We start from the raw sequence: 14,803 nt of genomic DNA, 5'->3' as shown, positions 1-14,803 counted from the left end.
GGTCGTTCAAATGCACCCTTTTGTCTGCTTCACTCTGCGACCATCACTTCGCCTCTGCCTGCCTGCCTTGGGCGGGGAGTGTCAGGGAAACTCAACCCGCGCTGAGAGCTGGAAGGGGGCGGGGCGGCGGGTGTGTGGAGGCACAGCGGGCGGTCCAGCACCCGAGCATCCTTGGCCACGGCGTGCGCGCGCGCGCGCACACACACACACACACACACACACACACGTCTTCTGTCACCTGTTCACTTTCAACGCCAGCTCTAGCTCTAGGTAAAACTTATCCCTCGTCCCCACCCCCACCCCCACCTCCGGGAGTCCACGTACAAGACATCGCGTGCACACCTTCAAAATATCCGGAGGGAGAAAAGTGCACACTGGGGCACACTACAATTACACAGAACCCTAGTACCTCTCTTTCTCTGTTTTTCCGCCCATCATCTCCACAATCACACACAGCCCCTTCCTGCCAAAGCGCGCACACAGCAAGCACCCCTTCCCGGCTGACAATCCAGGCTTGGAGGCTCAGCCTCCAAGGCTCGGTCCCTGGCCGGGTCCCTCTGCCTAGCGCCAAGCCACTAGTACTCTCTCCAACTCCTGCCATGTGCAGCTGGCGCTACCCGCTCCCTAGGCCCAGCCAATGCTCAAACTTTTTCTCGCCCTTTCTCCGGCCCCAAAGCATGCCGCGACCCAGAGGTCGGATACCCCGGCCCCGATCTTAGACCCCCACAGGGGAATGGAGCGAGAACCCCTGCTCCCGAGGGCGCCAGGTCTCGCCGTGTCCAGCCCTAATGTGCGCAGGACAGCGCTGGACCCGGCAGGGATAGGAAGGGAGCCGGGGAGGATCCGACTGGCAGGTGCAACTTGCCAGCGACTCCTGGGTTCACGCCCCTGGGGACGGCTGGTTTGGCCTAATGAGAACAAAGCTGGAGTCCGGGGAGACTGTCAGACAGGCGCTAAGACAATAGCAATAAAGGGAACTTGGAAGAGGACTGCTGCGCAAAGTTGTCCTCGAGTCCAGATGTCCTGGGATCGGTCGCGGACTCCCGCTGCAGACACCCCACCCCCAGCCCCTGGCCCCGCCGCGGTACACGCAAAATCCCTGCTAGGCAGCCGGTCCCTGGATGCCATGCAAATGCCCTGGTCTTCCAGACCCAGCTTGGGGCTCCGGGGACGCTCGGGGCTTGGACAGCAGCCACCCAACAGCAAGACCCGCCAGCGCGCTCTCCTGGCTTTACCTTTCGGCGGGCTGCCTGGGAGTCCGCGGCGCGCCGCCCGCTGGCTGTGCCCTCAGCCCCTGCCGCCGCCGCTGAGAGGAGACAGCGGGAGCCCGGCTCGCTGCGCCCCGCCCCCGGGCGCCAGGCCCCGCCCCCGGGCGCCACGTCCCGCCTCTCCACGCTGGCCCGCAACCGCGCGGAGCCACGACGGCCCAGTGGGGTTTCCGCGTGAGCTGAGCAGGAGGCGGCGGCCGGCTGTTACTGCTGCCACTGCTGCTGCTCTGGTTGCTGCCCCTGCCGCCTTCACCGCTGTGGCTGATGCATGCCACAGGCCAGCCAGGATGTCCCAAATTGCCAAGGGGTACCGCCACCCTCCTCCCCAACAAAAGAGACTATTGGAAATAAACTCCAGAATAGGGCTACTCTGAGTGTGTTCCATGCACCGGCAGCGTCAGCATCACCTAGGGGCTTGCTAGAAATGCAAATTTCTGGGTCCTACCCCAGATCTAGTGAACCAAAATCTCTGGGGAGGGGGCCTAGTATTGTGTATTTTAAGAAGCTCTCAGGGAGATTCCAAGCACATGAAAGTTGGAGAAGCACCGCTAAGAGAACTAATTGGCTGATGAGATGCATGCTCCCGCAGTCCTGAGACTCACAAGCCCACCCTGGCTGAGGGTTTAACTTGGCAGTGTTTGCAAAGCTCAAGAGTACTTGTCTGCGCCCTGGATGTCATTCATCTTGCTTTATTGACTGAGAAGTCTTTAGAGATAAACAGAGGGGGGAATACATTTACTTCTGATCTGACAGCTCTAATGAGCTCAAAGAAGAATTATGTAAACATTATTAAGTGTAATAAACACGTGTCGGCATCAGGCAATCTTCTCTGGAGAAGGCTTGGCAAAAGCCGGCATGAGCCAACGTTTTATTCATAATGTCTTTTTAACTTTATGTTGCCTGTGTAATAGGCCTTTGGCTTTGCTGTTTCCCGGACGGAAAATCATTACCCCAGTAATGGATGAGCCAGTTCAGAAGGAGAACCACTGGGATGCTGAGCACTTTCATTCATAAATGCTATGTATCAGACACAAAGGAAACCATCTTCTGTCAATGTGCCATTTTAATTATCTAACTGCTGTACAGGTTTCTTGTTTCAACTTCCTAAGGCATCAACTGTAGAAAACAAATAAAAGTTAGCCATTCATTCACTCACCATTTTATTTGTAGTGAGTTCTCCTCACTTTTTCCCACTGTACTTTCCAGAACTTTGGACATTATTAAATACAGATGTTCCTAGACATATGACAGGGTTACCTTCTTATAAATCCATTGTAAATTGAGAATATCAAAAATGCACTTAATACATATTACCTACTGAATATCAGAGCTTAGCCCAGCCTACCTTAAACATGCTCAGAACACTTACAGTCGGTAGCCTACAGTGGGGCAGGATCAACTGGTAACACAATACACTGTAGAGAGTATCTGTGGTTTACCCTGGTGATTGCATGGCTGGCTGCCGCTGCTGCTGCCACTTGGCCTATCTCTCAAGAGTATCCTACTGCTTTAGCACTATTGGAAAGTCAAAAAATTTAAAAACCATAAGTTGAACCATCTTAAGTTAGGGACTGTCTGTACTGGAGGAATTGATGATCCATTGCCAGGGAAGAAAATGATGACACTACCTTGACCTCCACTGCTAGCTCTAGGAATTGATTCTGGTTTTGAATATTTATTTGGGGTAGATGTAGAAATTAGAAGTAGAAGTTCTGGTCCTCGGCCGGGCGTGGTGGCTCAAGCCGAGACGGGCGGATCACGAGGTCAGGAGATAGAGACCATCCTGACTAACACGGTGAAACCCCGTCTCTACTAAAAAATACAAAAAACTACCTGGGCGAGGTGGCGGGCGCCTGTAGTCCCAGCTACTCGGGAGGCTGAGGCAGGAGAATGGCATGAACCCGGGAGGCGGAGCTTGCAGTGAGCGGAGATCCGGCCACTGCACTCCAGCCTGGGCGACAGAGCGAGACTCTGTCTCAAAACAAAACAAAAAAAAAAAAGTTCTGGTCCTGAAGAAAGCCTTGTGAAAGCCTTACTCTGGTGTCCAGAGCAAGTGAGCCTTCAAGAAAACCTCTTTTGTACCACCTTCGTGTTCCTCCTTCCTAAAAAAAGGTCATCCTGCTCTCAGCACCAAAAGCATTACCATTTTACGTAAAGAAAGAGGAACATTATTATCAAGACAATCAGTCCATCAGAGAATCCAAAACAGTTTGGCTTCTCTTCCCAAATTCCAAGAGTAACATGGGAGAAAATACTAGAAATCTGGAACCACAGTGCTTATTCTAGAAAGGATATAGAGTAGGAATGAAAAGAAAGACAAGGAAAGGATGAAGGAAGAAAAGAAGGGAAAGAAAGAGGGAGGAAGAAAGAAGGTAAGAAGAAAGAGAAGGAAGGAGAAGAAGAATGGGAGGAGAAAGGAAGGAAAAGAACATTAACCGCTATTAAGACATTTGAAATTAGAAAGAAAATTGGAAAGAGATGGCAGGATGGTTGGGGGGCAATGTGGCAGAGAGCTCCATGCTTATCCAACTGTACGTCAAGAGTAGGTTTCTTAGGTCAGTTTGCAAAGGAACAGACCCTGAGTAAGGATTCAAATGATTTATTAAGAAAGTGCTCATAGGAGAAATCAGTAAGGATACTGGGGAGAGTGGCAGGGGCAGCAGAACAGGAAAGGAGACTAAGCTGAACAAGAGTTCAAAAGTCCCACGGCAGTGGATAGGACTTGGCTTGATTCGGCAGGGAACTTCCAGAGTTTAAGTTAAGCCTCTAAATTGCCCTACACTGAATGAAGAGAGCTAGTAAACAGCCTCTCAGGGGAAATAAACTTCTTGGCACATCTGTAGGCTCCAGTAGCTTGAGGGCAGTCCTTCAGAGAAAAAACAAAGTTGCTAGTAGTTGAAAGCAATGGAACTCAGAAATTTGGGGAAGGTGGGATGTCACACAAAAAATAGTAAAACTAATTGTATACTATGTGAGTTGATTCTTGACTTTGTCTACTTCAGACAAAGTCAAATGTGAGTTTTCCATTTTGGGTACCAGGCATGAGCTGAATGACTAAAACCTCATCCAAGAGGGCTTGACATTGGGAAAGAGAACCTCAGCAATAAGTGGCTATGGGATGTCCTACGTGATGGGATAGTGGCGAAATTAAAGAGGCTTGGAAAATGTGAAGTCATGTCAAAGCACTGAGATGTAGGCCAGCTCTCCAGTGTCCTCATAACCTTGTCACCCACATGAGCCAGCATTTGGAGACCTGGCATAAGAATGTATAGACAATAAGTCCCTCTTAGCCAAAGAATTCATGACAACTCACCCAAGTGCAGATAAATAGTGGGAATTTGCCCGTCCTTCTCTTTTCCCATTCCTGCTCCTAAGACCAGAGGAAAGGGGAGTTGTGCCTTGAAAGTGGAAGGAAAAGGTATCTCCAAACCAAGCCTGGGTTCTCCTGGAATCCTTTGTGCTGATTTGAAAAGAGGAATAAGAACAAGCTTGTTGCCTTCTCAACGAAGGCTCCTTAAGCTCAAGACTGGTCTGTGATCAGGAAAAGAGAGCTCTGAATTGGAGACAAAACTGGAAATTTAAATTTAAACTTGATGGATTTTTAACAGTTGAAACTGAGTAACTGAAAGTTAACCAGAAATGATGAAATCTGCCCAAGGGCTTGTTAAGGGGTCTTCTACCTTATGGAAAAGGGAAAATTGACATAATGCATTTGAGACAGTGGTTTGAGAAAAATGTAATAGTTTCATGTTTATACTTCAGTTTGTACAACAAATTGGTTATATTTGAAATTGTTTACTCCTGGCTGCCTCCCATGCGGTGTCCTCAAGTAACTTTCCCTACCTTAGGTGAGCCTCCACACCAGTGTTTACTGGGATGGCTGTGGCCTGGCATGGCTAGTCCTGCCCAATCGTCATGTGCCCTGAAATATTAAAAGTATTAGCAAGGCACAAAGAAAAAGCTATCATGTAACTATATATGGTTAAACACCATGTATAGTGTAAGTCTAATTATTTTGCTTTATTTTGAGGAAAATGACCAGCTCAGAAATATTCATAGAATAGCTTCTTCTCACTTTTCATTTGAAATTTCCTTCAAAATATCTCTATAAATACGTTGCTTTTATTTTGGTTGGAATGTTTGGCCCTGGGTATATGCACGTTGGTTCAATACTTTGGGAAACTGTTTCTATCATTAACTAAGAACAGATTTGGATGATAATCTGAAGCTGGGAGAATCTGGTTTTGAAGATACTGTCATTTTGCCATCATACAGATGCCAGGAGTCCACTGTTCATTTTCACCAGTGTTTGGAATGCTCTGTTCTGTCCCAGTTAGAGATTCCAGCTCAAGTTTTCTATCTCTTCCTCCATCCTGTCTGGCACTTCCTAACCTGCCCTCTTGTTAGATTCTATTCCCAGACTTCACTTGCTCCGTTTCCCACTTGGACCATGAGTCTAAGATAAGATACACAGTACATCCTGTGCTGAAACAGGGTGATAAATATGATTCATTAAACACAGTGTACATCAATATCAGGTCACAGTAGAAAATATACAGCATAATGAATGGTCTACAGTTTGAGATTCAAGGAAGTGCAGTCGTCCCATAGAGGGTTTTCAGTGGCATCATCAATCATGGAAGTAAAAGTGGAATGGTTTGTGGTTTACTGGAATGCTATAAAGATGTTTTCCACTTCTATTCTCACTCCCCAACAAACTCTCACCTGATTTCCTTGATGATCATAAAATCAATCCACCACCCGTGAGTAACTCACAATTACCCTTTCCCCCTATTGATACCACTTTTCAGGGCATCAGTGAGTGTCATATGATTATCCAAGAGAAGCTTTCCAAAAATAATTTAATATAGGTTGCCAAAACTTATTGACTGACCATGGCCTTAGAATTCAACATCTTGGAAGGGGGTTGAACTACTGATTCCCCAAAGACTAAAATTTCTCTGAAAAAAATTATAAGATCTGGCTCTAACTGCTCACTTAAAAAAAAAAAAATTCCCTCCCATTTCAAATTATTTCTTAAAGGCTCAGTTTTCAGGAAATTAATGTCATTGATAGGGGAAAATGTGAATCTACCAAGAAAATCAGGATTTATGGAGGGTGTACAATGTGCTTAATACAATTGACTCATGAAATTTTATATTCATAAATATTCTTGTTCAATTTTTCTGAACTGAACAGCTGTTTTGGAAGAGAAATTTTCAAATGTAAACTCATTTCATGTATGCATAAATTATTAAGATCATTAAAATATGTAGGTAATATTCCAAGTTGCAGTAGTAGCATAATAAAATATGTGTTTGTGTAAAACATCCAAAGATTTAGTTAGCACAAAGATCTTGTATCTATTTTTTTTAGCTTTTAAGAAAATTGAGAAATTAAGTCAACTTCAATTAAAACAAAAAGATATATATGAATATTTCATCACACTTCTATAAATTGTATACTAGTTGCATAACTGATTTCTATTACAGTTATAGAGGGGACTTCAGTTTAAAAGACTATTCAAAACCTCATGCTTCCACTTCAAGTATCTTTTCTTCCTTCGTCACAGCCTCTCAGACATCTGTCTACAACCACATCAAGTCTCTCTGTGAAGTACTTAATGCTCTGTAAAACTGACACACAAACACACTTTTGGCATTCACCAATTTACATAACCTTAGGAGTAGATTTCATCACAAATCTACAGTGACTCAAAACTAGGTATATATGTCAATATGTGTACTCACAGGACAATACTTTAGATTTTACATAAAGTTATGAATAAATAATTCACCTCTTAAATTAGAAGTGAAGGAAGGTCATCTTCAATTTAATGTTCACTGACTGCTTACTGCGTACTAGGGGCTGTTATCATAAAGATGAACAAGACACAGCCCTCTCAGCCCACTGTAGATATAGCGCCATATTTGCAGATTGCATAAACTCCTACATAAATGAAGGTGGCAATTCTTCACAATTGGCATATTCCAAAACGCTCATATTTTTTACTTGCCTTCACAATTATAATGAGATTTTCTCTTAGACGAACTTTAAAACTGTAACTGTAGTTTGCCGAAAAAATAATCCTTCGGGAATTTTAATTAAAATTGTATGTATCAATGTGGTACATAGGACAGTTTCAGAATGTAAATATTGTTTTAATTTTTTAAGTTCATATTTCTCACTAGGAAGATTAAGTAGCCCTCTTCTTTTTCTCTAGTGATTTGGAGATTATAATGTTCAATATTTACTCTACGTGGTTAAATAACATTTTGAACTATATATCATTATCTTTATCAGTAATTAAACACCTTTTTAAAACAACTTGTGAGAGACAATAATCTTGTATGTCTTTATCTTCTTCTCCCCCAAATATCCCCAATAAAAATTTAAAAATAGAGAAATATGACATCCAGATATATAGTACTATTAATTTTTGAATTCTGTGCATGCTCTTCTAAGAAGTATATTTAACATCTCTATCAAGTTTAAAAATCACACAAATAGGCCGGGTGTGGTGATTCACGCCTGTAATCCCAGCACTTTGGGAGGCCGAGGTGGATAGATCACCTGAGGTCAGGAGTTTGAGACCAGCCTGACCAACATGGAGAAACCCTGTCTCTACTAAAAGTACAAAATTAGCTGGGCGTGGTGGCACTTGCCTGTAATCCCAGCTACTCAGGAGGCTACAGCATGAGAATCCCTTGAATCCCAGAGGCAGAGGTTGTGGTGAGCCGAGATTGCGCCATTGCACTCCAGCCTGTGCAACAAGAGCAAAACTCTGTCTCAAGAAAATAAAAACATAAATAAATATAAACAAACCACACAAATACAGTACTAGTTAGTTCTGGTGCTGCTATGCATGCATACTGGAATTGAACAATTAAGTAAATGTTAGACTGGCAGATTGTAAGAGATAGGTTTATCACTGTTTGCAGTGGGAGCTAACAGATAAGCAAAGAGGATGCCGGAAGAATCCATGAGATAATAGATTACAGTTTGAAACATCCATATAAACTCATGTTTAGCTTAATATACAGAGAGATAATTATGTATAGAAATACTTATAGAAATGTCGACATATACTGGTTAGTATACATGTGTATTTCATCTTGCTCTGTCACCTGAGTGGTCCTAGAAGCAAAGACAGCCCAGTAGCAATGAACATACTTAGCACCCAGATCTTGGTTTCTAATACCATTCTCCAATAAACAGAACCAAGGCTTCTTGGAGAAATGACTGACTCTAGGGTTGGGGCAGGAAATATTAACAATTATCAAAATAACTACTACTTATGATGTCATTCCCCTGCTCCTATAAATGAGCTATGTATTTTATATGTATTTTTCTCCTTTAATACTCACAAAAGTGGCCAGAGCCTGTAATCCCAACACTTTGGAAGGCTGAGATGGGAGGATCACTTGAGACCAGGAGTTCAAGACCAGCCTGGACAATATAGTGATACCCTGTCTCCACACAAAAAAATTTAAAAATTAGCCAGGTGTGGGGCACACATCTGCAGTACCAACTACTCAGGAGGTTGAAATGGGAGGATTACTTGAGTGCAGGAATTCGAGGTTTCAAGGTTGCAGTGAGCTATGATCAGGCCACTGCTCTCTAGCCTGGGTGACTGAATGAGACCCCCACCTCCCCCCTCAAAAAAGATACTCTATAACCCTATTAGGTACGAACTGAATCTAAATTTTAGGGTCTCACAACTCAATACCATTTTGAATACTATGACAGTTAGGTTTTTATTTGATTTTTTTTTTTCCTTCATGACTAAAAACCAGGAAAACCCTTTCAAGCAATTTATTTTTCATTAAAATTCTTGGGGTGGTAATATTTGTTAGTCTATGCATACCTGACAGTATCTTTTTGTTAGCAGTGACCATAAAATAAATGGCCTAACCAGGAATACAGATAATTAGACATAAAGAGTATTTTCTCTTGAAATTCTATAGAGATTCTTCCTTCTTTGGGAGCATTTAGATTTTGATATAATCTGGTTGTGTTCCTTCTTTGGGTAATACAGCATTTATATGATGCTAATTTACTTTTTTAAATTAATAAGGTACATTAGGAAATGCTTGGGTATGGGCCATTTTTGGGAATACTAATTAATACTCTAATCATGAAATGATCTGAAGGCTCAAGTATTTCAGATAAATTGTCCGTATTTTAAAATTTGTAACAGACAACATTCGTATGCCTTCATGCTATCTAACTGATCCTTGATTTTGTTTCATTATCTGCACTCCTCAAAACTGTGCTTCAGAGGTGGCAGGAGGCCAAGCCCTACACTGGGGAAAATGTAATTGTTCTAAGTCAATCATGGTGGCCCCTTTTCTGCACTGGGGGCAGAAACATGGGATGCAAGTTCAGTCAATGAGTCAAGGGGAAACGTGTGTGTCTGTGTGTGAGTGAGTGTGCATGCACACAGGGAAATGGTCCTTTTCCTTAAAAAAAAGAGGGATCCACTGCTCCGCATTTGTGACAACCATCCTGTAACAATAAGATAATGTAATATTATGAAAAATATAGAGTAGAAAGAGGAAGAAAAACTATGTCCTTGATGACATCATTGGGCTCCTATATTAATCTAACTTGGAGCTATCATATTTCCAGATTTCTTGCTTTATAAAATAATATATCATTGTTTCAATTATTCTGAGTTGAGTGTATTCTACTTATAGACAAAAGCATCATAAAATATTTTAACATTCTTTTATCTATTTTCTCCTTTTTTCTTTATTTCTCATAATTTATATTGCCTCTTATAGATATATTTTAAAAATCTTATTATGAAAGATAACATATTTACAGGAAATGATACAACACATGAATGTAGAGTACAATGAAACTGTTATTAAGTGTTATTAAGAAACACTACTGGAAATATCAGCCAGTCACCCAAAAGCCTCAGTATACCATTCTTCAATTCTCTGTCCTCTTCCTTGGTAGTAACCACTCTTCTGACTTGTACAATACTCTATAGTGGTATGCTTTTTTTTCTTTTCTCTATAGTTTTCCACTGATGCATTCCTAAACAATGTAGTTTGGTTTGACTATTTGAAGTTTTATATGAACAACACAGCGTGTATTATTTTAAGACTGCTTCCCTTCTCTCACTCCATGTTATGTTTGAGAATATCATCCACGTTCTTTTGAGTAGTTGCACTTAATTTTGTTGTAATACATTATTTTAATATATGAATATAACACAATTTCCATATTCATTATGCTGTGGATGGATATTGAATTGTTCCCAGTTTTTGCCTATTGCAAACAATGCTGCTATCACTGTGCTTGTTTAGTTATTATGATGTTAGTACCCACCACCATCTGAGAGTGTATATTTTGAGTAGATTTGCCAGGTTGTAAGGGAAGGATACAGCCAATTTTACTAAAAAATGCCCGATTGTTTTCCAAAGCAATTGCACCAATTTACACTCACTGAAGTAGTTCAAGAAAGTTTTTTGTTGCTTCACATCGCTGCCAACATTTGGTATTGTTAGACTTTAAAAAAATTTTTGCCAATCTGTTGGACAGGTAATACCTCATTATGGTTTTATTTTGCACATACCTAATTATTGACGGGAATGTTTAAAATATGGCACTTTTCAGAAGTTTATCGGCCTAATACATTTTCTTGTTTGTTAAATGCCTGTCTTAGCCTTTATTGTGTTTCAGTGAGGCATTTATCAAAGGAAATTCTGACTTTAAAACTTTAATATTGACAACACAGAGCCTCTAAAAGAACTTGGTGAATCTAAAATTAATATAACTCATCATTCCTGATGCACTTAAAAACCGTTTCACTTGGACCTTAAACCCCTTTTAACTTCTCACTGCCAAACCAAGCTAACGATAAATTTTAAATGCTAGAGGAAAATTAATACATTTAAATTCATTAACCTGCCTACATCTGTAAGATGAATTGTGTAAACCTCTTAGCAACAATCTGTAAAATATATTGTAAATACTTTTAAAACCCCTTCAAGTGATATTCTTATTTAAATTTTAGTTATGATACCTGAGATGCCACATTCTGAATTTTAGTATAGTTTTAAATTTTCAGTAGATTGTTATTCTATTATATAAACAGAAATATTAATGGCAAAGTCATTTATTGAATTTTGTCTACTGAAAGCAAAGGTCCTGGTGGAAATTGATTGGTAAGTTGAAGCCTGTCTTTAAGAAACAATGGTCTCTATCTGAATTACGCATAATTTTCAAAGTATATATAGAAGTGATTTGATAAAATATCAGAATAATTGAGTTCCTCTTCTTCTCTAAAGAAATACATATTTTAAAACATAGCACATAAATATAAGCATATAAATTTCCCATGACATGTTTCTATTTTTGTATGTGTATAAATAGAAAATATTAGCATTAATCAAATTGTGAAGCACAAGTATATATTAATCTGTTTTTATCAAAATAGAGTTAATATGTGTTATACCCAGAAAGAAAAAATAAGAAAGTTCTCTTTTTTGAAATACATATGATGTGTGTGTGTATTGGGGGTTATTAGGTTTTGCTTGTTATTAGGTTTTTACTTGTTTCCAATAGGGCTATTAAAAAATGTTAACATGCTATATGATTTTGCTCTTAGAGAAGTACAGAAACATTACAGAAAGCTGGTTTAAAATATCCATTTGAAAATGACTTCATATTTTAACTATGACTGAGTAACCAGATGAGGACCTCTGACCAAAAGGAATTATAAAATGGTAACAAATATATGAAGAGATCATTTGCAGGAATTAATCAATAGGCTGGACAAGATTATGGACATTGAAAGAAGAGGAACACAAGAAGTGAGCCCTGTGATCACTCCAATGACACTTCAGCTTTCTCAATGGCGGGAAAATGGAACTTACAGGATTAATGGTCTCAGTGATTTGAAAAGGGAGAGATTGGTGATCAGGGATGTGAAAACATCTGAAATTTCCAAGGCTTGTTAACTAAGAAGATCGAGCTATGCTAAAAGGGGTCCCAGCAGTGTGTGGGGGGATAAATTGGAGTCCTTGGCCAAGGACTGGGCTATGTATGTGCAGAGTGAGGCTTCACAAAACCTAGCTAAGATTTTTTATTTTTTCAGGGCTAAGAACTGAATAGTAATACTACAGTACATATACTGCTGGAATTCATTGGAATTCCAGCCAGCCAATGTGATGAGATCTCACTTGTCATTCAGTTGAGATTCTGATAAATCATATCTTAAGAGTAAGGACCATGCCCTAGAGCAAGGGACTGCCCTAGGCTGAACTTAATAACTAAAAACTAAATATAAATAAGCCATTAAAAAGAATAAATCTACATAAGACAAGATCCAAAGCATCCACCAGTGATTTAGCTGTCAGACTTAAAAAGACATTTGTTTAAGAAAGACAACACAATTCTAGATCCCCTATAATTTATGACTTATAATGCCCAGCATATCACCAAAAATTACTAGACATATCAAAAAGAAATGAAAAAGCTGACTCATAGTTGAAAGAAAACACAATCTATATAAATCAGTACTAATTATACAGATGTTGGAATTAGCAGACACAGATTTTAAGCAGGTTTTATAAATATTTTAAAGGATAATATGATCATGATCAATGAACAGATGGGGTTTCTCAGAATAGGTATGAAAACTATCATACAAAAGAAATGGAAATTATAGAATTGAAAGTATTATATTTGATAAAAATTCACTTGATAGTGTTAATCATAGACTGACAACATTAAAAAGGTCATTGAGTTCAGTAACAAATCAATATGTAATTATGTACTTTGAAGAATAGAGAAAAAATAAGGTAAAAAATTGAACAGTGTTGAACCTGTGGGACAATACCAAAAATCACAACACAAACATAATTGCAGTCTTACAAGAAGAGGACAAAAGGGGTGGAGAGAGAGAATATGAATAAAGTAGTAAAAAATATTTAAAGAATGATAGCCAATATTTTCTGAATTTGGTTAGAAACATCAACTTAAAGAGCCAAAAACGCTAAGAGAACACCAAATAGGGTAAATGCAAAGAAAATCATGCCCAGACACATTATAAACAAACTAACAAAAACCAAAGATAAAGAGGAAATCTTTAGAGCACATAAAAAATTATGACATGTTCATGAACATTATGTACATAATCATGTCACATTATGACAGCTTATTTCTTGTGAGAAACAATAGAGTAAAAAAAGCAAATGCAATGACATATTTAAGTATTGAAAGAAAAAAAAGAAAAACCCGTCAATTAAAAATTCTATATCCAGCTGAAATAGTCTTCAAAAATGAAGGAGAACCAAAGATATTTTCAGATAAATGAAAACAGAAGGAATTCATCAGAAACAGACCCGCATTGTGAAAAATGGCAAAATAAGTTTTTCATGTCAAAAGAAAATTATAGCAGACGGAAATTCAGATTGACAGGAAGAAAAGAGAGCACAGAAATATTAAATATGTGGGCAAAATATAAAAGACTATACATTTTTCTTCTTTTATTCCTTTAAATATATTATTCTTTACAGTAAAAATTAGAACAGAATTTTAGACCTTTTAATGCATGTACATGCAATACACACATGCACCACACACAATAGCACAAAGAACAGGGATGAATGAAACTATAATGTTTCAAGGTTTTCATGTTTTACATGAAGTGGTACAATATTATGTAGACTGTTAAAAAGGACATATATTATAATCTCTAGAACAATCACTGAAACATATCACAAGGAAGTATAGTTAAAGTACCTATTTCTCATTTTACTTTTAACTACATGAAAGTAGAGAGGAGAAAAAAGTAATATATCTTCCCCACCTACCACAAGGGTCATGGTCAATAGTATAGCAAAAACAGGTCAGCAAGAGAAAAGCATAACAAATTCATTCAACAAAGTTTTATGAGTCATGAGAGCCTTCAGAAGTGAAGGCCCATAGACCCAGAGAAAACTGTGTTTAATGCTAAGTTTGATAAGAGTGGTAGATAGTTGTGGAGAAACATGATTAAACAAAAAGAATATAATTGAATGGTAATAAACTGAGTGGGGAACCCAGCAAGGCCTGTTCAGATTTTTTTCTCTGTCTCTATTAAGATACCCACGCCCCCAACTCCCCAGTATGGAGCAGGTTGCTTGTTCCATTGAGGACCTTCAGGAGGAAGGGAGAAAATCAGATCCCTTCCTAGGTTGTATGTCTTGCTCTAGGGGAGAGAAATTCTAGTTTCTATGACTCACTTAGGGGATAATGGAACAGATGGAGAGAAGAGGATGGAAGAAGGTCAGAGAGTCCTTGCTTCTGCAACCCTTCCAATCTCCTTCAGGTCAAAGTACTCAGCATCTTAAGATACCATAGTTTGGGGTATTGTGTTCTGACTCCCAACAGAAGAAAACAATACAAACATCAAGGTACCAAAATTCAAGGGGTGAGATTAAATAGGTGATCATAAATCTTTGAATACTGCTGAAAAATATATATATGTGTATGTTTAATATGTTGAAAAGTATGTATTTCAAGATAGGTTAGCT

General features: G+C 39.5%; 1 protein-coding gene across 1 annotated transcript in view; it reads right to left on the bottom strand.

The window, feature by feature from the left end:
• RARB (retinoic acid receptor beta) overlaps positions 1 to 1,316 on the bottom strand; it is a 767,875-nt gene extending 766,559 nt beyond the window's left edge. Inside the window, exon 1 of the mRNA XM_025374723.1 lies at positions 1,236 to 1,316. The gene's annotated coding sequence lies outside the window, so the exon portion shown is untranslated. The remainder of the gene's footprint in view (positions 1 to 1,235) is intronic.
• Between the last annotated feature and the right edge of the window lie 13,487 nt (positions 1,317 to 14,803).

This window comes from Theropithecus gelada, chromosome 2 (assembly GCF_003255815.1).
Source record: "Theropithecus gelada isolate Dixy chromosome 2, Tgel_1.0, whole genome shotgun sequence".
In the NCBI taxonomy this organism is placed as follows: Eukaryota; Metazoa; Chordata; class Mammalia; order Primates; family Cercopithecidae; genus Theropithecus; species Theropithecus gelada.
This window is presented reverse-complemented; position numbering and strand designations above follow the sequence as displayed.